Source organism: Theropithecus gelada, chromosome 11, assembly GCF_003255815.1.
Source record: "Theropithecus gelada isolate Dixy chromosome 11, Tgel_1.0, whole genome shotgun sequence".
In the NCBI taxonomy this organism is placed as follows: Eukaryota; Metazoa; Chordata; class Mammalia; order Primates; family Cercopithecidae; genus Theropithecus; species Theropithecus gelada.
This window is the reverse complement of record NC_037679.1, coordinates 45,935,866-45,958,462: the sequence shown is the minus strand read 5'-3', so window position 1 is coordinate 45,958,462 and position 22,597 is coordinate 45,935,866. Positions and strand designations below refer to the sequence as shown.

General features: G+C 35.1%; 1 protein-coding gene across 1 annotated transcript in view; it reads left to right on the top strand.

Moving 5' to 3' along the window:
• Nucleotides 1-22,597, top strand: part of MGAT4C (MGAT4 family member C) — a 912,166-nt gene that overhangs the window by 89,994 nt on the left and 799,575 nt on the right. The gene's annotated exons all lie outside the window — the stretch shown is intronic.

Sequence of the window (22,597 nt, the reverse complement as noted above, 5' to 3'; positions counted from 1 at the left end):
CAGCAGCAAGTATTAAATAGGGAATCCTTTCCCCATTTCTTATTTCTGTCAGGTTTGTCAAAGATCAGATAGTTGTAGATGTGTGGTATTATTTTTGAGGGTTCTGTTCTGTTCCATTGGTCTATATCTCTGTTTTGGTACCAGTACCATGCAGTTTTGGTTACTGTACCCTTATAATACAGTTTGAAGTCAGGTAGTGTGATGCTTCCAGCTTTGTTCTTTTTGCTTAGGATTGTATTGGCATTGCGAGCCCTTTTTTTTTGGTTCCATATGAACTTTAAAGTAGTTTTTTCCAATTCTGTGAAGAAAGTCATTGATAGCTTGATGGGAATGGCATTGGCTCTATAAATTACCTTGGGCAGTATGGCTATTTTCATGATACTGATTCTTCCTATCCATTAGCATGGAATGTTCTTCCATTTATTTGTGTCCTCTTTTATTTCGTTGAGCACTGGTTTGTAGTTCTCCTTGAAGAAGTCTTTCACATCCCTTATAAGTTGGATTCCTAGGTATTTTATTCTCTTTGAAGCAATTGTGAATGGGAGTTCACCCATGATTTGGTTCTCTGTTTGTCTGTTATCGGTGTATAGGAATGCTTGCGATTTTTGCACATTGATTTTGTATCCTGAGACTTTGCTGAAGTTGCTTATCAGCTGAAGGAGATTTTGAGCAAAATTGACAAATGGTATCTAATTAAACTAAAGAGCTTCTGAACAGCAAAAGAAACTACCATCGGAGTGAACAGGCAACCTACGGAATGGGAGAAAATTTTTACAATCTACCCATCTGACAAAGGGCTAATAGCCAGATTCTACAAAGAACTTAAAGAAATTTGCAAGAAAAAAATCAAACAATCCCATGAAAAAGTGGGCAAAGGACATGAACAAACACTTCTCAAAAGAAGACATTCATGCAGCCAACAGACACATGAAAAAATGCTCATCATCACTGGCCATCAAAGAAATGCAAATCAAAACCACAATGAGATACCATCTCACACCAGTTAGAATGGCGATCATTAAAAAGTCAGAAAACAACAGGTGCTGGAGAGGATGTGGAGAAATAGGAACACTTTTACACTGTTGGTGGGACTGTAAACTAGTTCAACCGCTGTGGAAGACAGTGTCTTGATTCCTCAATGATCTAGAACTAGAAATACCATTTGACCTAGCAATCCCATTACTGGGTATATACTCAAAGGATTATAAATCATGCTGCTATGAAGACACACACACATATGTTTATTGTGGCACTATTCACAATAGCAAACACTTGGAACCAACCCAAATGTCCATCAATGATAGACTGAATTAGGAAAATGTGGCACATATACACCATGGAATACTATGCAGCCATAGTATGTCCCTATAATGGATATGAACTCATGAAGCTGGAAACCATCATTCTGAGCAAACTATCGCAAGGACAGAAAACCAAACACCGCATGTTCTCACTCATAGGTGGGAATTGAACAATGAGAACGCTTGGACACAGGATGGGGAACATCACACACCGGGGCCTGTTTTGGGGCAGGGGGAATGGGGAGGGATAGCATTAGGAGAAATACCTAATTTAAATGACGAGTTAACAGGTGCAGCACACCAACATGGCACATGTATACATATGTAACAAACCTGCACGTTGTGCACATGTACCCTGGAACTTAAAGTTTAAAAAATTAAGATAGGAAGGAAATACAAATATGTGTGAGAAGAGAATTCAGAAAAAGGGAACAACCAGAGCAAAGACCTTCAGGTGGTGTGTGACCTTAATGCAGTTTTGAAATTATAAAGGCAGAGTAGGCAATGACTGAGGACAAATGTTGTGGTAGATGAGGTCCATGAGGAGCAGAAAGTCAGATTATAAGTAAGTTTACAGAACAAATAGAATACTCTAGCATTCACTTTGAAAAGGAAAATGGTGATCAAGTAAAGCCTTTTCAGTAGAGTGGTATTGTGATCTGTCCTAAGTTTAATCAGGGTCACTGTGACTTCTTTATAAAATAGACTAAAAAGCAAAAGAAAAAGCAAGGAAAAAACAGAGAAATAGGTAGAAGTTTATTTTAAAAATTAGGTAAGAGTCAGTAATGACTTGGACTAGTGTACAAGCAAGAATAGGTGAGATATATTTTGAAAGAAGTGTTAGTAGTTTTTACTGAAGTTGTGTATGTGAGAGAAAAATAAAAGACTAATGGAAGGCTCATTTTTTTTTAAACTGGGCAACTGGAAGGAAATAATTGTTATTGACTGTGTTGGTGAAGACAAAACAGGAAATTTTAGGGGTGGATGTGAAGTTCTCTGTTTTTGACTTATTAAATTTTACGTAACTAGCTCATGTACTTGTGCAAGTAAGTTTGGAGCTCAGAAAGGATTAGGAGCTGGAGACATAAATTTGAAAGGCAACAGGACTGGCAAGGAATTTGTCTTCAAAACTGGATGAAATCACTTAGCAGAATCAATATAGAGATAGGGTTCAAAGATTAAATCTTGAGGTAGCTTACAATTTAGGGGTTTTCTAGATGATTTAAGAAAAAAGTAGATTGAGGAAAAGCAGTCAGCAAAATAGAAGGAAAACCAGACCTATGTGTTATTAGGAAAGAGGCCAAGTTAAAAAAAAAAAAAAAAAAAAGAAAAAAAAAGATATTTTAGTTTGCTAGACTCATCAATGGTGCCAATTGCTTTCGATAGGCCAAAAAAGGTGATCACTGAAAATTGACCATCGGACTTAATACTGTAGAAACTAATCTTAACAACAAAATGAGCAGTTATGCTGGAGCTGTGGGGATAAAAATTTGATGATAGTTGGCCCAAAAGAAAATAGGAAGAAAAATATTTAAGGAATCAAGCTTAGCAGCCATTTCAATGAGTTTTACTTTGTAAATAGAAGAGAAATGAGATAATAGCTGGAAGAGAAAGTGGACAATAATTTGTCTTTATAAAATTGGAAGTTTTTTTTTTTTTTTTTTAAATAAAATTGCAAGCTAACCTGATGTTGATGGGCATGATCCAGTTGATGGGCAATATTTCACGGTTCAAGAGAGAGATGGGAAAATTACTAGAGCAATGCCCATGAGAAGGAAAGGGATAAAGTTATGTACACAATAGAAGGACTGTATTTACTTAGGGTCTAGTCCATGCTAATAAAATAAATTAGAATATTCAAGTATAAATGTGGGAAAGTGGATGTGAAGGGACAGTTTGTAGAATTTGTCTTTTAAATGATTTCCTCTCTTCTGTGAAGTAGAGTGGTCACAGCAGAGAGTGGATAATTTTGAGGCAAGAAGCCATAGTACAAAAGAGTTCTAATAGGTACAGTAAAAAAGTGAATTAACTAGAATAATACAATGTGAGTTAGTGCCCGTAATCTTAAAGTAGGGTCAGTCCTGGTTGTTTGGTTTTCCCTGCAGGCTTGTTCACTGGTGGAGGTGCGGATGAATAGTATGTGGAGAAGTGTTTTCAATCATGGTTGGGGTGATTTAGTTAATATACTATACAAACATGATAGGAAACAATGTTGCATTAAGGAAGTGATTTTATAGTGATTAGCAATAAAATTTAAGCCTGATAATAAGGGAAGTATGAATGTTAGATGAGGAAGGAGACATAAAGAAAAGTGTACGGATTCAGTGGCTTCAAAAGATTCTTGGAGTTTCGTTCTAAGAGGGACTGAGCTGAAAAAATAGAAAATGATAAGACACGTTTGAAATTGGGTGTTAGGATAAAAATAGTAAGCCAACGGTGTGGCTTACTGTAAAGTCATGGGTATGATGACAGAAGTTAGTTTTGGAGTTAAAATGGGGACCAAGATGATTGAGAAGAAGAATGGAGAAGTTAGATCTTGAACTTTGAATTCATTACCATAGAAGTAGTTTTGGAGAGAGTTACAATAAGTCAAGGACTAAGATTATCAAAGAACAAAGCAAAGAGACTTTTGATGACAGCAACAGAGAGAGGCTTTTTTATAGAAAAGGTAAAGATAATTGTATGAATATCTCTTCAGGGTGATGAATACAAAAAGACACTTACTCCACTTTGGGTAAAAACATATAAAGTATGCAGAAGAAAGGTTATCATTGGAAAACAACCAGGTTTAAGTTAGAGCAAGTCAGTGTGACAGACATTCAAGGAAGAGATTAAGGATGTAGTTGATTTTGCTAATAACTGAACTTAAGAGAAAAACATGTAGGTGGTGGGAGGATGAACAGTCAGTTTCAGAAGAGATCTTGGAGTAGGATGAGATTTCAAAGATTATATGATCTAATCGTTTGTATCTCAAGATACAAAATAACTTCTTTGCGAAATAACTAATATTTTGTCTTTATTTGAATATATTTCCTGTGACTGCCTTCTTACAAGGCAGCCCATTCAAAGAAATGACACATTTTATGTTTACAAATACTTCCATTGACCCCAAAATGAAACAGAAATCTATCCATCACAGATTCTTCATGATTATGATTCTCCCTTGCTTCCTTGCACTCCTCCCAGGCAATTATTTCTGCTCAGCTTTAACCATCAGATTTGAACTGTCTGGCTTCCGTGCCTACCTCCCCCTTTCCTTTCTGATGTGGAGTGTTTACAAATTTTCCAGTTACTTCTTTTAACTCATTGATGGTTTCATCAACTGAAATCATCACCTTAACAGCTACCATCATCACAAACAATTTCTACAGGGGAGAGGCTCAACTCACTGAACCTCTCTCAGGATTAGTCATCTCCCTAACACTTTCACACTCTTTCTTCACACACAACTTCTCTTCATTTTTGCATAATATTTACTATTACTGTGTTTAAAATATTCTTGACTTCCTTGTTCTAATCTCACATTCATCAGGCAAGATGGAAACCCTGGATAAAATCCCTGAATAGCAAAGCATCCTCCAGTAGAATGGATTCTCTATAGTTCATGTTCAGCAATCTCAATCTCAATCGGTCTTTCCAAAATACACACAAAAAATCATGTTTCTTCAGCAAGTTTATTCGACCAAGATCCACAATTAAATAACATCTTATACACACTATTTAAATGTTTTCCTACTCCTTTCCTCCCTCTATTAATCTCAGTAGATTATTTCACTTCTTACCAGAACAAATACAGCAGATGGTAACCACATAATCTTTTTGCTACCATATGTAAGAACTGACCTGCTGCCTCTCTGTCTCATCAGGTCAGGCTACTGTATAATAAAATACTACATATTTAGTGACTTCAACAACAATCATTTATTTCTCACAATTCCAGGGACTGGAAAGTCCAAGATCAAGGCTCTGACAGATCTGGTTTGTGGTGAGGGCACTCTTCCTGATTTACAGATGGTGGTCTTCTTTTGTATCCTCATGTGGTACAGGGCAGAGAGAGGGGAAGCAAACTCTCTTGGGTCTCTTTGTATGGAGGTTATTAATCTTACTCTAGTGAGCACCACCTGATGACATAATTACTTATCAAAGGCTCTAGGGCTTAGGATTTGTATACATGAATTTTGAGAGGAGGCACAAGTATTTAGCTCATACTATGCCCCTTTCCATTACAATGAAGGACACACTGCTCCAATTCAAGTTCAGCCCCTGCACATACATTCCCCTCTACTCCCATTGTTTTTAGCTGTTTTTGTTCCTGAGTCTTCAACATCTTAATTTCTGTCACTGTCTCCTTCTGATCAAATATGACCTCGTATCCCTAATCTTAAATAAAACGTAGCATGCTTTGTCTTGACCTCATATCTCTTGTTAGCTATTATTTTTAATTTGTCTTTTTATTTCAATCTCCCTTCATAACTAGCTTTTAACAATAGGTTTTATTTTCTTTTTTATAAATGTAACTTAAACTTTCTCAACTTTCATTTAATTTTGCCACACTAGAGTTCTGATTCTATGTCACCAATTATTAATTTGTTGCCAGATCCTACATATTCCCATCCTACCTTAGCTGTCAGCAGTATTTTACAGAATTGACCACAACATTTTTCTTGAGAGACTAGCCTCTTGATCTCCACGTGTAGTGGATACATATTTCGTAAAATTCAAGTGAACACAATATGTAATTCTCTTTATTTTAATTTCATTAGATTTTTCATAACCAGAATTGTCTTCTAACTGCATTCCCATTTGGCTTGGAGGCAGAAAAAATTAACTGAATCAATTCCAAGTAAATTCAGAGGCTTTAAAGGTTTCTCAGGTATTTCAGTTTTTAATTCAGTAAAATCAAAATTGTCTCCCCCCTTTCTTCCTTGCTTTTTGGATTGGTTTAACTTCTGGAAAGTTCATACGGTACAATTATATTAGATGGTGTGGCATCTGGGAATCAGCCTTCTATTGTCCTATACTGACATCTATTGCGATGTACAATCATGTCTCACATACCCACCACATTGGCATCTCTTGAGGTTTCTGTATTTCCACCTGGTTTCTTGACATACGTTTTACACTACTCTTTGTTATAATGTCTTCTTATTACAACCACAGACCATTTCAACATCTGCTTGCTTTCTCTCAGCCACATTTTTTTCCTCTCTCTCTTGTTACTCCGGGGTCATAGGATACTTGCTATGGCTGCCTTGTGCCTTCCCCTTCTTTAGCAACAAAAATACATCTTAACCCTTTTCTTTGGGTTATAGGGGAATTCTAAAAGCATAATTCTTTACACTGTTCCAAAAATACTTAAGGGCAAATGCGTTATTTTTAGATTTCCAAACTATTCTGTGGGTTCTGTCAAAATCTCATGTACTTCTCAATGATAGCAGAAAATACGATGAAAAGGGCCTCTTCTTAGATCCCACCAGCTTTTAAATATTGCTCTCTAATGCATTTTTCAACCTTTCTCTATACTGGATAGAGTAATTATCCTTTAGTTATAATGAGAGGGAAAGAGTGATTTAATTTTTCATTCTTCCAAATTTTTGTCTATTATGTCAATAACAGAGCTGTTACTAAAATGAAAAAAAAACAAAAACAAAAACAAGAGTGTTCACATCTCTGCTCTGTACTTTCACTTAATTACAACTGGCTGCGCTGGGGGAAAAGGATCACATATTAAAAATTAAACTATTTGATGACAATTAGTGGGAGAAACTTACCTTTCTGCAGTACGGCAGAATGGTTAATCTCCTCATCTTTTTTTTTTTTTTTCCCTGGAGAAAATAAACAAAACATAAATGCTGAATATGTTAAAACAGGGGTCTCCAAACCCTGGGCCACAGATCAATACCAGTCCATGGCCTGTTAGGAACCAGGCCACGCAACAGGACCTGAGTGGCCAGAGAGCAAGAGAAACTTTATCTGTATTTACAGCTGCTCCCCATCAGTGCATTACCACCTGAGCCCCGCCTCCTGTGAGATCAGCCTTGGCATTAGATTCTCTTAGGGTCCGAACTCTTGTGAACTGCACATGCAAGTGATATAGGTTGCAAACGCCTTATGAGAATCTAATGCCTGATGATCTGTCACTGTCTCCTATCACCCCCAGATGGGACTACCTAGTGGCAGGAAAAGAAGCTGAGGGCTCCCAGTGATTCTACATTATGGTGAGTTACATAATTATTTCATTATGTATTACAATATAATAATAATAGAAAGAAAGTGTGCAGCCAATGTAACACACTTGAAACATCCTGAAACCATATGCCTGCACCCCTGGTCTGTGAAAAAATTGTTTTCCACGAAACCAGTCCCTGGTGCCAAAAAGGTTGGGTACTGTCGTAGTGAAATATTCAAATGCATTGATGAACTAAATAGAAAATAAAGAGTATTCCAAGACATAAATAAATTAAAGGATAAAATGAAAGTGACAAGCAGATTGCTGATACTGGTTTCCACCTTGAAAGCCATTGCACATTCTAGTAAACTTGAGTTTTTGTTTTCATAGATTTTCAAAGCACAGGGTAAAGGGAGAAAGTGTCCAGTGGTAATTGAAAACAGAAAATCAAAAACATAATCCCAGCATAAACCTGGGCTCTCTAAATGGCCTAGCTCCTCCGTGTAAGTGTAAAACAGGAATAAATATCCACTCATTCAGGGTTGTATAAGGAGCTATACCTAACTTGACTTCTAGTCCTAAATGAAGGGGAAAAATAATGCTTCTAGCTAAAAAAACAGCCTCTATGTTGGATGGCAGCCTGAATTTCCTCAAATTGTGTGATGTGAAAACTTTAATGCAATACTACAGTTTAAAGTGCATCTAGGTTGGTATAGCCCCCAGGCACCTAGCAGAAACAATTGCAATTATTTTTCCCAGAAGAACTTGTCTTCAGTCACCACAAGCAATTATCACAAGCAAAAATTTAGAAATATAAATTTATACTAAGGAAAAATCGCAAAATACCTAAGGAAATAAAGTGCCACAAGCTGGAACCTCCAAATATAGGAACAGAATAACATAACTAAAAAGCAAATACACTTCGCAGGTTACAACAATAAACAAAGGTACTGAAAAAATATAAGAAAAGAGCAAAAGAATTTTAAAGAGACTAAGATGATTCAACAAAAGACTCAAGAGAATGGCTTGATATTGAAAATTACTATTTTAGGTCAGTGTCCCTGGAAATAGACTCTTAAATATGGATTAACATGCAAGAAATTTATTTGGGTATATTATCAGAGAAAACCACTGTGAAGGGAGTAAGAAAAGCTAGATTGGGCAGAAGGCAAGGGAGATGCAATTGCAGTAGAATCTTCAGTTGATAATATCATAAGCTCTGAAGTTAATCACTCCTAAAACTACTACTAAAAACCAGACATATTTTTAGTGTCTCTATTATACAGAACAGTTACCACCCCACAGACTGAATATAATAGTTACAAGGGAAAAATGAGATAACAGGCTTAAAATTTCTTTAAGAATTCTAAAAGTTCTATACAAATGGGTTATTTTGACATCTACACAGGAATCAAAAGAACAGCCACTGGAATCAGATAATCTTACTTCACGGCTGCCTTTCACACTCACTAGCTAGTTGACCAAAAGCAAATTACTGTCTCTCTGTGACCAGTTTTTTATGTCTAGAGTGGCATTAATGATAGCTGCTTCATAGAAGTACTGTGGAGGATTAAATAAAGTGAACACATCTGAAGAGTAAGCACAACATCTATTATATAACAATAGTTTGTTAATAGCTGTTATAATAAAAATATTTTTAAAATGGGAGAGGAAGATCATAATCCTTAATTTAGATTCTGCTTTAAATTGTCTTATATTTACTTTGATATCCTCTTTAACCCACAGTCATGTGCAGAACTTAATTCCTACTCCAAAAACACAACAGTATTTTACTGGAAATTTACAGGAATGATATCTTTGAATTATGCAATAGCAGGAGATCCTTGGCTCTTTTTCTGGCTCTTTGTATGAATTTATGGTATTAAAAATTGCTCATCTGATCTTTTTATGTCAATATATCACATGTTTAGACAGAGACACTATTTCTGGGGTATTTTAGAATACGTTCAAGCTGATTCCTTTTATCCTACAAATACACTGACAAAACAACAGCTTATAGCGTTGAGATTTGTATTGGCAGAAGCATTTGCTGTTAATCAAATAACTCTGTAGCATATTTGTACATGTTTTTTCATCTGTGCCTTGAAAAAGATGATATGACTTTATCCCTGTGTTTACTTTTTATTTCCTACCCTTAGGACAAATCGAGGTGCGGTTTCTTAATTTGATAAATTCCCTTTTCTCTGGCCCTTTGAAAACAGCAAAATTACTGCTAACTTTAATCTATCAAGTAGCAGTTGGCATAAACATTATATGGAATCCAATCTACAAGCTGATTTCTTTACAGTGATAAACAAATACTTTGTTTTATTTATGTTTGACCAGATTTATTCCGTTCTTCTTTAATGAAAATCTAGGGCTATTTGGCTCCTACGATAAGCTGTCAAGAAGAAAAATCCCTGCTGTAATGTCAATTTGCGATGCTTGTGGTTCAAAGGGTATTTACAGCACATGATTTATTCTTCCATCACCTAAGATTTTAAAAAGAAACTATACCATGATTAATATCAAAAAAATGAGAAGTGATTTATTTTTACAACTTTGTCTTGAACAGTATAAAGCATGTTATTTCTGATGGTGCCTATTAGGAACAAAAGCAATCGAAGTTTGTATAAACATTTTAAATCTCCCATTAAAAAGTCAACACCTTAGAAAAAACTGGAATACTCTACTCCCATCTTGGGGAATTATTTCATAGATATTAGCTGAACTGTTGTACAACATTTTTTCAGGACTTTTGTTATGAGAATGTGTCCATTCTTCAAATGCATATCATCCTTTTAACACTGATTGTCTCCACAGTTATTTTTTGTTTTTATATTTAATATATATGCATATAAATTTGACAAAAATAACTTAGTTAAAATAAAAATTAAATAACATTTAAATAGCTCATAAATTTCAAATGCCCTCTCAATTTTGGTAAATAACTTATAGCAGTTCTTAGCATCAACCTAGGAAAATCTTCAGAATTAATCTCTCAGTAATTCATTCATTATTCATTATTATTCATTATTCTATTCAGAATCAAATCTTTTACACCTGCCTTCAGTGAAGGAAGTGCTTGGCTTTATTAGTTATAAAAGTTATTTCCTTTTTTAATTTATATTTTTTTAAAATTTTTGTGGATACATAGGACGTGTATATCTTTGTGGGTTACATGAGATATTTTGATACAGGCAGGCAATGCGTAATAATCACACCAGGGTACCTGGGGTATCCATCACCTCAAGCATTTATCCTTTGTGTTACAAACAATTAAATGATACTCTTCTACTTATTTTAAATGTACAATTAAATGATTTTTGTCTATACTTACCCTGTTTTGCTAGCAAATGTAATAGCATCTATCATTGAAATTCTCATGGAACATCAATTCTCCTTACAATCTTTTATGTGTTTTCTTACAAAATCACTTTAGCTTTGTTATGTTTTAACTATAAAACCTTATTTATCAAGAGTTATAGTTAAGTACAGAATTATTCTATTACTAGAAAGCTACATGTGAATTAATTTATTCTTAGTCTTTTATTGTAAGCATATAATCATTAAATAAGTAGATGCATTTGAATTGATATTGAAAGGCATCTGGGATATAATGCTAAGACAAAAAATAAGTTAGAAAACACTGTATTTTCATAATTATGTAGTGGTATCTATACATATATTTGTACGCTAGACGATAATGTTAAAACACATTGGTATGTAAAAAGAAAAAATTGTGGCATAATATGCAGCAAACTCAATAGTAGTGAGTGGGAGTATAATAAATATTCATTTCTTTTGAGACAGAGTTTCACTCTGTCACCCAGGCTGGAGGGCAGTGATGAGATCTTGGCTCACTGCAACCTCCGCCTCCTGGGTTCAAGCGATTCTCCTGCCTCAGCTTCCCAAGCAGTTGGGACTACAGGTGCTCACCACCATTCCAGGCTAATTTTTTATTTTCATTAGAGATGAGGTTTTGCCATCTTGGCCAGGCTGGTCTCAAACCCCTGACCTCAGGTAATTCACCAGCCTCAGACTCCCAAAGTGCTGAGATTACAGGCGTGTGCCACCGCGACCAGCCAAATATTCATTTTTTACATCTTTGTATCTTACACATCTTTGTGTTTTTCTTTAATAGCCAACATTTCTACAATAAGACATGGGAAGAAGACAGGCATGTAGACTCAAATATTAATAATGAATAACTCCACAAGGTAGAATTATAAATGACCTTGATTTTCTTACTTCTTGACTATATTTTAAAATCTATGTTCATAACAAGGGTTATTAATTTATGTGATACAAGGTAGAATCATTTTAGTGGATTGATATTTAAAAACTTTTCTCATTTATTGCATAAACACATCTCCTCATAGACTTTTTCTGTGGAAATATGATCTTATAAATATAGTTAACTTTTATCTGAATAAAATTTATTTATCAATAAACAATCTTAATTGCATGAGCATTGTTAAATCACCAAAGTAAATCTGGTACATCACAACTAAGTTATTACTTGGCCTTCTCAAAAGCTTCTTCAGTTAAATTGCATGAGGATTGAAAATTAAGTGAGTTTTTGTTTGTTTCTTTTTTTTGTTCTGGTGGTCATATCACTACTTTTGTGTAAAGTTGTAAGTAATGGCAGTGAATAACAACATAGATCTTTTCATATATAATATTATAGAAGTACATTATAAACAATCATTTCCATATATATGAAATAATGAAAATATTAAAAAGTTTTAAAAAATATTCTGTAAGCCCTTGTTTTAGATTACTTCTTCCTTTGTTTCAATAACATGCTTTAATAATCACTCTTTCTTATGAACTATGTGAACATGTAGATTTTATTGTTTTTAAATTTTTGTATCATTAAGTATGCATACTTTATTTCCTAATAATCCTCTCAAGTGTTTTACTATTAATATCTTTTTTTTAACTTGTGGCTTTTCTTTGCCTCTTCAATCCTCTCTAGCAATATTTAAGATCTCTGATAGCTAATGGTAAATCTGAGAACATTTCCTGGATTCAAGCCAATCATAACATCTTTAAATAATATTTATATATTGCAAGCTTGCCAGCTACTTACCGGGGCATAACAAAAGATAAATATACACTCCTCTACTACCACCACTAAAAGAAGCCAAGTCAGCTGACTACTAGTGACCTAATTTTTACATGGCTGTTTATAATTCTCATCATCATATTATAGCAATATGATTTATTAATCCTTCTGGCATTTTTCTCCTTGACAGCTTCTCAGCTGCTGTTACATTCTACTTGGATGGGTAAGTACTATATACGATTTTAAAACTGCACATCAAGTTTTATATGTCGAGACTGTATTTGCTTTAAACACTTTGTGCCAACTAAGGTGGAATAATTTGGATTTAACAATATAAAAGATAAAAATTGTTGTCAAGGGCTCAACATAGATGAGAATGAAGATAACATACATTTGAAGATGTGATTACAATAGAGCCTTTCAATATGTTTAACTTAGGGTGGGTTAAAATATAACTCACATCTTAGTTTTTAAAGGCCATAAGATTTTACTTAAAATGGAAAATACACTTTTAAGTCCTCTGCAGACTCTTAGGTGTATTCAAATACTTCTGTACAGAAGAAATATTTTTGCTATAATATCTAAAAATTTACACCTTTGTGAATAACACCTCTACGTTTTCAAATTAATTTTAAATTGTCAATAATTAGCTATAATCACCAATACAGGTGATGCTTATTTATCTTTATATGTAACAGCTACATTTTATTTAATTACAGTAAAATTTGATTTGATGTTGCATGCATATTAAACACAAACAATAAGAACAGGGCAAAAACTATTAGAAAGGAGTATGCACATATTAACAAACACCCAATTAATAATTCACTACAGTTGTACTTTAAACAATGTGGTGTTGCTAGAATGTATGACAAAGAAAGGAGAAACATTTAGATTGTATGGTTCCCTGTGTCCAGTAAAACAAATCAACCATTTTTGCTTAATGTGAATAGACACATTTCTTCATGCCAGTGAATAAGAAGGAGTTTAGGCATATAAAATATATTAAGTAATATTGTATTGTCAACCACAGATTTACACGGCAATGTTTTTCAAATGGGCAATTTACATTTTTGGATCTCTCTTGGATCTGTCACCTGCATATTGACTTTCCAACTCTATAAATTTATGCCTTAAGTTAGAGAAACGTTTGTTGTAGGAAATAAAGATAATGTGGATTCACGTGACTTCTTTATGACCTAGTTTAATTTTTTTTTTCTTAAATGTTAAGAGGAAGATATAGCTATATTTTGGACATTATCTTGCTCAAATTTCCAATGTTTTAAACTGTCTTTTGTCAAATGATAGAGGATGTTTCTGTTGTAATTATCTGAATTTTTGAGATGAGCATTTGAAGGAGCTCCGGTTGCAATTGGAAATGATCCATAATCTTTAGACACTGAACATTCTTCTGTGAAGAATTTGAAGTGTGTTTGTGTATTTTCTCTAATATTCATATTATATTTATTTTAGAGATAAAGCAGTTAATTCCTAAAAGTCTGGGAAAAATGCAACTGTAATGCAACTTAGAATCTTTTCCACATTTGGAAAGGTTGTTTGAAAAGCCAGAATTCTTCAGCATCTTACTATAAAGTCGTAATTTGCGTCTGCCGTATTTCAACCACAAATGTGACAACAGCAAGGTTGTATACAGAATAAAAAGGGGGCGCTGGGCTAGGCGCGTTGTCTCACGCCTGTAATCCTAGCACTTTGAGAGGCCAAGGTGGGCAGATTGCCTGAGCTCAGGAGTTCAAGACCAGCCTAGACAACACGGTGAAACCCTGTCTCTACTGAAATACAAAAGAAATTAGCCAGGTGAGGCAGCGTGCGCCTGAAATCCCAGATACTCAGGAGGGTGAGGCAGGAAATTGCTTGAACCCGGGAGGCGGAGGTTTCAGTGAGCCGAGATCACCCACTATACTCCCGCCTGGGTGACAGAAGAGGACTCTGTTTCTACAAAGGGGAAAAAAAAAAGAAAAGAAAGAAAAAAGAAAAAAAAAATGGCAGGGTGCGCTGATGATTTTAGCCTCCGTATTTATCCAGTTTTTGTGTCTTTAATCTTGTCTGATCTGACTCAAAATCATTGTCACTTACACCCAAGTTGTTTAAGGATAAGGATGTGATATTCTTCACTGAGATTCAGAGAACTGGCACATAACCAATTAAGTAACAATTGTCACACGGCTCCTTGGTTATTAAAAATTGGGGAAAAGGAGGAAAATCTGGTGTACTCTAGCTTCTAAGGAAGTCAATTCCTCAGTTTAAGTCTTTTCTTTTACAGCATATAGTAAATCAAATAAAGTGCAAGGCAATTCCATGATATTCAGATATTTCGACTTTTAAAACACTATTTGTTAAGCTATTAATCACTGTGAAAGATCTCATTAAATTCGGGTGATGTTGATTATTTATTTTAAACAGACAGATAAAGTTTTATGTATTGTGTAAAACATGATGTTTCAAAGTACTTATACATTGTGAAATGGTTGAATCTAGCTAGTTAAAAAAAAGCATTACCTCATATAGTTATCATTTTTGTCGTAAGAACACTTAACATCTGCTTTCAGCGCAGAAGTGCAGAGTAGTATGGTGGTTACTAAAGGCTGGCCTGGTTGGGGTGCAGTGATGTTGGGAAAATGTTGGTCAAAGGATGAAAAGTTAGAGTTAGATAGGAAGAATAAGTTCAAGAGATAATATTGATTTTTAAGCTTTCAGTAAATTAACAAATAACTTATGTCGACATTATAACATGACATTTCACCAATATCAAAGGCTATCTTTCATACGTAGCACATCTTATTTTCCTTTTGAACATCACATGAATAAACTAATATGTCACTCCAGCTACCGCATGTATTATGTAGAAGCTCAGGTAGTTATTAATAGTTATTTTTAGTGGAAAAAATATCATAATCAAGCTATACATAATGCTGCTGTTTAAATCCCCCATATATTATGGTAGGCCAGAGGAGGTGGGGGTCCCAAAAGGTGGCTCTGCAAGTAATAACAACAAATTTAAAACATTGGATAACCCGGTTTTGGAAGCACTTGTTATTGAGCAAAAATCAGTTTCAGAAAATTATTAGAGATGCCTATAATTTTATCAAAGACCAATGGCATCATTAAAGCATTATAATTTGGGGAGAAACAACAGTGCTGAGGAGGTCACTAAATAGGTGTATGCATCCTGAAGTCAAGAATTTAAAAGAACGATTGAGTGCTGGAGTGCTCATTTGCCATAAACTATTTTGAACCTTGTATCAAACAAATACATGTTCAAATTAAGGAAAAACTTTGCTTTCCTATTTTAATTGTTAGCTAAACAAGAAAAGACTTACACATGCACAATTTGCAAACACACAATTTCGGAGAACTTTTCAGAGAGGAACAATTTAATTACATGCTTTTTGCATATTTACCAATGAAACTTAAGGCAGTCGTTACATTTTATTTGTATTACAACCTCCAGATAACTGAAAAACGTTACAATAGCATTTTAACGTTTTAATTGAACTATTTTAAAAATTAAACTTTTAGAAAAAATGATAAAGAAAAGGAGACTCTCTTTCAGGGGTTGACTCGTGTCACCCCAAACTCATGTATTTAGTTCCCCAATGCCGTAGAATGTAACCTTATTGGGAAATAGTGTCTTTACAGAGATATTTGAGTTAAAATGAGGTCACAAGAATGAGCCCTTGTTCAATATAATAGGTACTTATTAAAAGGGGAAATTCGGAGATACAGACTCACACAGAGGGAAGACAATGTAAAGAAACACAGCAAGAAGATGGCCAACTATAGCCAAAGAGCCCCTGAGTCTACCAAAACCAGAAGACAGGCCTGAAACTGATCCTTTCCTGCAGCCTTCAAAGGGACATCTTGATTTCAAACTTCTGTCCTCCAGAATTGTGAGACAATAAATTTCGGATGTTTTTAGCCAATCCGTTTGTGGCACTATGTTTTGGCAGCCCTAGAAAACGAATGCATTAGCTTAACAAATGTTTGTTGTCTAAGATAGACGTTTCATTTCCATAACATCCACAGTGGCTTACGGAATGTATGTAGGAAGTCATACACTGTAATTATCTACTTATAAATTTCTGAGGAACAGTAATGAAACTAGCAACATTAGTTGTTTGATATTCTTTTTTATTATTATTATTATACTTTAAGTTCTAGGGTACATGTGCACAACATGCAGGTTTGTTACATATGTATACATGTGCCATGTTGGTGTGCTGCACCTGTTAACTCGTCATTTACATTAGGTATATCTCCTAATACTATCCCTCCCCCTCCCCCCACCCCACGACAGGTCCCGGTGTGTGATGTTCCCCACCCTGTGTCCAAGTGTTCTCATTGTTCGATTCCCACCTATGAGTGAGAACATGCTGTGTTTGGTTTCCTAGTTGTTTGATATTCTTAAAATCCAGAGTAGTAAGAGACAACATTGGTAGTCAATTGATATAAAATTACTGAATTAATGTTGTGTGATATGGCTATCAGAGTATAAAATAGTTGTACAGATTTGAACATGAATTCAACCCCAGTATTGCACATATGTCTCTATATTCTTCTCAAGAAACACAAATAATTAGCAGGACAACACCTGGGTTTAGCATTAGAATGTGATGGACCTATATTTTCCATATGAATACCATATGCTCCCTACTAAAATATCTCAGATAATTTTATATATACCAGTTAGTAAGGACCCAGTTTCCATCCCTTTATAACCTCCAAAACCAGAATGAGGAATGGACGTTTGACCTATAGTTAATTTTTGAAGTGTGTGAATAAACCAAATTAGGTCTTTTGTTTTTATTTACTACTCCGAGGGAGCAGAGTAAAGCAATGCTGAGATATGAATAGAGATGTAGAGTCTTTTATTAATAACACCAATATATTCTGCTTTAACAAAAGCTCTGTTATTATTTTATGATTGACACTTGATAAATCTCTTAAAAACTATTGACTTGGCAGGATGTGTTACTTTGGGATCTCCAGGTCATTCTTTGAGGTGGTTTTCATAGTGTGCTATGTGTTCACAAAATGTATTGAGCTAGGGGAAAATAAAGCATTTATATATACATACACACACACATATGTGTGTGTGTGTGTGTGTGTATATATATATATATTTTACAATGTTTGCGTGTTTACTTTTTCAGCAAGTTGGTTTATTATCAAGAAAAGGTCCCACAACAGAATTATAAATTTTCAGTCTTTTGTTGGCGTCTATGGGATGGACCTCAACTTTGGATGCTTAACTGCTGTAAGGACACTGGCTCTGTTTTACTCTGTCCTTTAGGATCTTTGGAAAAAGATGCATGCTCAGAGTCTTCTCCGGCCTGTAGCAATGCTACAGTTCCCTCTTTCAGTTTGCTGCCTGCTTTCTTCCTGTCATGCACAGTTAACAATGCCTTCCCTCCTGCTGTCATCCTCATTTCTCTAGTTCTTGAGCTCACTGGTGGAAGAACAGAACCATTACTAAAAGATGACTGGAAAGTGCTAAAGTGCTCACCCAGCCATAGCATTCTTCTATTTACTGTCCTTGTTATTTATGTTGATATTTGCTTAATCTAGGATGTAAGATTTTGACATATGGGGTGATTTAGCAACACCAGGGAAATAAATATTATCCACAGTTCTATCATTGAATGGCATGAGATTAATAATACCTGGGCTAAGCATTCTACCCACATCAAATATCACAATCACAGATTTGAATATATTCCTTTAAAATGTACAGTATTAGATTTCACTGAAGCATGGCATGCTACATAAAGAGACTTAAACAATCAGGGACCCAGTTTGAACCCTCTGGCAAACCACATGTGTTCTTTTGTTCAATCTTATGTTATATAAAGCCTTATGGTCACTTTAAGGCAAAAGCAGTCCCAATTCAGTAAAATTTGAATAAATCACCCCATAGAATAATCAAATTCTGAACCTGATTTGAAGTGTTTTCCTCTTCCTCAGTAGGGGACTTTGTAATGTAAGACATTACAATGATTCTTCACTCTTAATTAAATGATTCTTTGCTCTTCCCTAGTTCCCCAATCCAAACTAAACTTACTAGCCAAGATTCTTCTAAATCTATGGTGAAGGCAGGGGAGAGAAGAGAGGAAAGTGGATAAGAACATTTTAAAGGTGAACACAAGCCTTCTGAGCCAGATGAATTGCTCTAGTCTACTTTTTTTTTTTTTTCTTATGGTGCATTTCTATGGCTGTCTCAAATTTCTCAGATTCCCTCTCCCTTGGTGTAGGCAGGGCCTCTCTTAATTACATTTCTTCTAATTAATCCTCAATGTTGACATAATGCACCTACAGTCTTAGCTAAAATCTTCAGGTCCTGCAAGGTCCTGCAAGGTCATTCTTTTTGACAAGATTCTTTTATAAATGATTACAGGCCAGTGTGTTTCCTGCTAGATCCACACATGGTGCATCGCATTCTTGCACGTTTGACACAAACTGATTACTTTGCACTTGCCACCTTCTCTGTTACCCCTTTAGTTTTTCAAGCATGAGTCAATAACCATTCTACACTGGCCCCATACCTATCAGCAAACACATATCAGATTCTTGATTGGTCAAAGTTTCTCTCACCAACTTGGGATTAATTTTACACTCAATTTTTTGATGTTAGTATATAAGTGGGAGTATGAGGAAGGGCAGCGTATACAACTTATTGCTCAGCTCTTTCCAAAGACATCTTCCTTAAATATTATGGCTTATTATTTTCCAACTCTCAACCACCATGTATCTTTGATGTGAGTGAGAGGATTCATTTTAATTACCTTATTGAATTTCTATAAACAATCCCTCTATTTTATAATGACTAAATCCCAATTTCATTTTTAACATGCTATTATATCAGTTGATATTCTAGAATTGTGTTTCATATTTTAGAATTTTCCTCAACTAACTTATGAGTGCCTTAAGGTCATAAATCATGTCCTATATTTAATTTTTTTTCTTATTGCTCCTGACACAGGTAAGTCATCATTAATAATTTTGAATGGATGATTGAGTCAGACTTTAAAAAGAGATATAGGGGAGTAAGGAGCTAGATCACTATGGGAAGAACTTGAATCATGAACAGACGACATAGATGTTAATATTAATAGGACCTAATTGGGGTAGTACTTTAAAATAAACATACCATATAGAACATTGCACTAGTTTTAAATGTCACCACTTCTTTGACTCTCCTTCCCATCAGGAAGTCAAGTCTGTTTCCACCACCTTGAACCTCAGGGTTTTGTGGGAGTGTCTCAATAAATACATTGCAGAACAATAGATATTGCATAACTTTGAGGTTAGATTATAAAAGGTCATGCAGCTTCTGTAGTTCTCTCTTGGAACACTTGATTTAGGAGACTTTAGTTACCAAGAAATCCAGCCACCCCGAGAATGCCATGTAGAAGGATAATAAAGCAAGAAAGTTGGAAAAGTTTATATTTAATCCTAAGTCGTATTTAGAGAAAATGGAAAGAAATCAGGATTTTCTTTGTTCTTTTCCCCCACCTGTCCACCTTCATAATATTTCTCAGTCCAAGGCTCTCTCATTTGCAAAATATTTTTAAATTAAGACATATTTTATAATGCAAGATCAAATTCAAGATGGGCCTCTGTTAAGGATCCCAAAAGAACTAAGGTTAAGTTTTGTAGACTCTCTCAAAGAGTCAAGAAGTGTTTTAATGATGCCAAGGTTGTCCCTCACAGATAATCTCTGTAAAATAACAGGAGATCTAATAATTTCAAAGACTTTCCCCACAACATCCTTGAGATCTGTGAGTGTGTATTTTTTCTAATAGAAGGAATTACACATTAATTCATTAAAAACCCACAGAGTTTTGAAGAAATTTTGTCAGGTGGGAATGCAAGAATAGGGACAGTATAACATTTAAAAAGAAGTTAGATGTCAGGATATCTGTGCTGAGAAAGCTAGCTAAGAACACTCAGCTGCAAACACCAATCATTTCTTATGTAAAAGGAAGGATGATTCAGACCACAGAACCAAGATCCAGAAGGCAGACCAAAGGGATATGATAAATCATTCTCAGGCAATAAGACTGAGCCGTCATCAAGAAACTGGCAACATGTACTCAGCTGGATTTCAGAATTGCTATGAATCAGTGACTCTGATTGCCTCCCATTTTACCTATTTTGAATGGAATTGTATCAATTCTTCTACATGTGAGCCATCATTGTATGTTAGCTATATGGTGGGCAGATAACTTGTCTCTTTAGATCATAGATCTACAGGTTGAGAGGAACAGCAGTGAAGGAGCTGTACTAAAACAACCACAGGCACAGAGCTTCTTATGTGCACGGATCTAATTTAGATAACAGGATACTAAAACCTCAAGCCTGAGTGTGATATTGCAATGTATGAGACATTTGAAAGTCTTGAGAGGGAGTGAGTGTGTTTTGCATGTGGTAAAAGTATAAGTACTTGTGATATTAAGGTGGAATGTGTCCTCAAGTCCTTTGACAATCTTCATTCATTTGAGAAGTAGGAACTATGTTAACTTTCCTTGGACCTGGACAGGACATTGTGACTAACTTGAAAAACAGAATATGGTAGAAAAACTACTATGTAACTGTAGAGAAACATTTATTCAGCTTGTGCCAGTCTTTCTGAGGACACGCCAACATGGCACAAGTATACATATGTAACAAACCTGCACGTTATCCACATGTACCCTAGAACTTAAAGTATAATTTAAAAAAAAAAAAAAAAAAGAGCATGATGTATTAATTTCAAAATTTCTAAATATCTGTCTTTTATTTAACTAGCACAAAATCAGAGACCTTAAAATAACCACAGAGGAACATTTTTAATTCAGAATTTTGATGTAGTACAAATATAATAATGCATTAACTAAAGCTATTGGAATCTCATTTTCACTGTAAACAATTTGTACATTTTTCAACAAGGAAAAATGTATTTGATGATGTAAATTAGTCAATCAAACTGGACTCGATGAAAAAAATTATACTTCTTGTTGCCTAAATTATGGAAAATCATTTGCAGATGTCGCAATAGTCTGTTACATATTTGAATAAACTTTTAGCTTGAAAGAAATTTAAAAAAAATAGTATTTGCATGGTATTACCTTTTCTAATCTTTAACTTTTTTTTAACCTGCCTATGTCATTAAAGTGAGGTCCTTGTAAACTGCAAAAAAAAAAAAAAAAAAAAAAATAAGAAAGTAACCATCATATAAAGAAACCCAGCTACCCTGAGGCCGCCATGTAGAGCAGTGGTCCTCAAACTTTCTGACACCAGGGACTAGTTCCACAGAAAAAAATTTTCAATGGAGGGGGTGGGACGGTTTGGGGATGAAACTGTCCCATGTCAGATAAACAAGTATTAGTTAGACACTCATAAGGAGCATGCAACCTAGGTCCCTTACCTGCACAGTTCACAATAGGGTTCTGGTTCTTGCTCCTATAAGAATCTAATGTCCCCGCTGATCTGACAGGAGGTGAAGCTTAGGTGGTAATTCTCCCTTGCCTGCTGCTCACCTGCTGCTGTGCAGCCTGGTTCCTAGCAGACCACAGACCAGTACTGGTCCATGGTCAGGGGATGGGGACCCCTGATGTGGGGAGATCAGATAAACAAATCATATACAGAGAGGAGATGTCCATGTAGCCCGTACTGATTCAGCGCTAGTTGTTTAATTCTTCCTAGCACAGGCCCCGACTATACAAGTGATAGGGCTTTTAAGATAACCCCATCCTCTGTCAGATGAGTAGATTGCAAAAATTTTCTCCCATTCTGTAGGTTGCCTGTTCACTCTGATGGTAGTTTCTTTTGCTGTGCAGAAGCTCTTTAATTTAATTAGATCCCATTTTTCTATTTTGGCTTTTGTTGCCGTTGCTTTTGGTGTTTTAGACATGAAGTCTTTGCCCATGCCTATGTCCTGAATGGTACTACCTAGGTTTTCCTCTAGGATTTTTATGGTATTAGGTCTAACATTCAAGTCTCTAATCCATCTTGAATTAATTTTCGTATAAGGAGTAAGGAAAGGATCCAGTTTCAGCT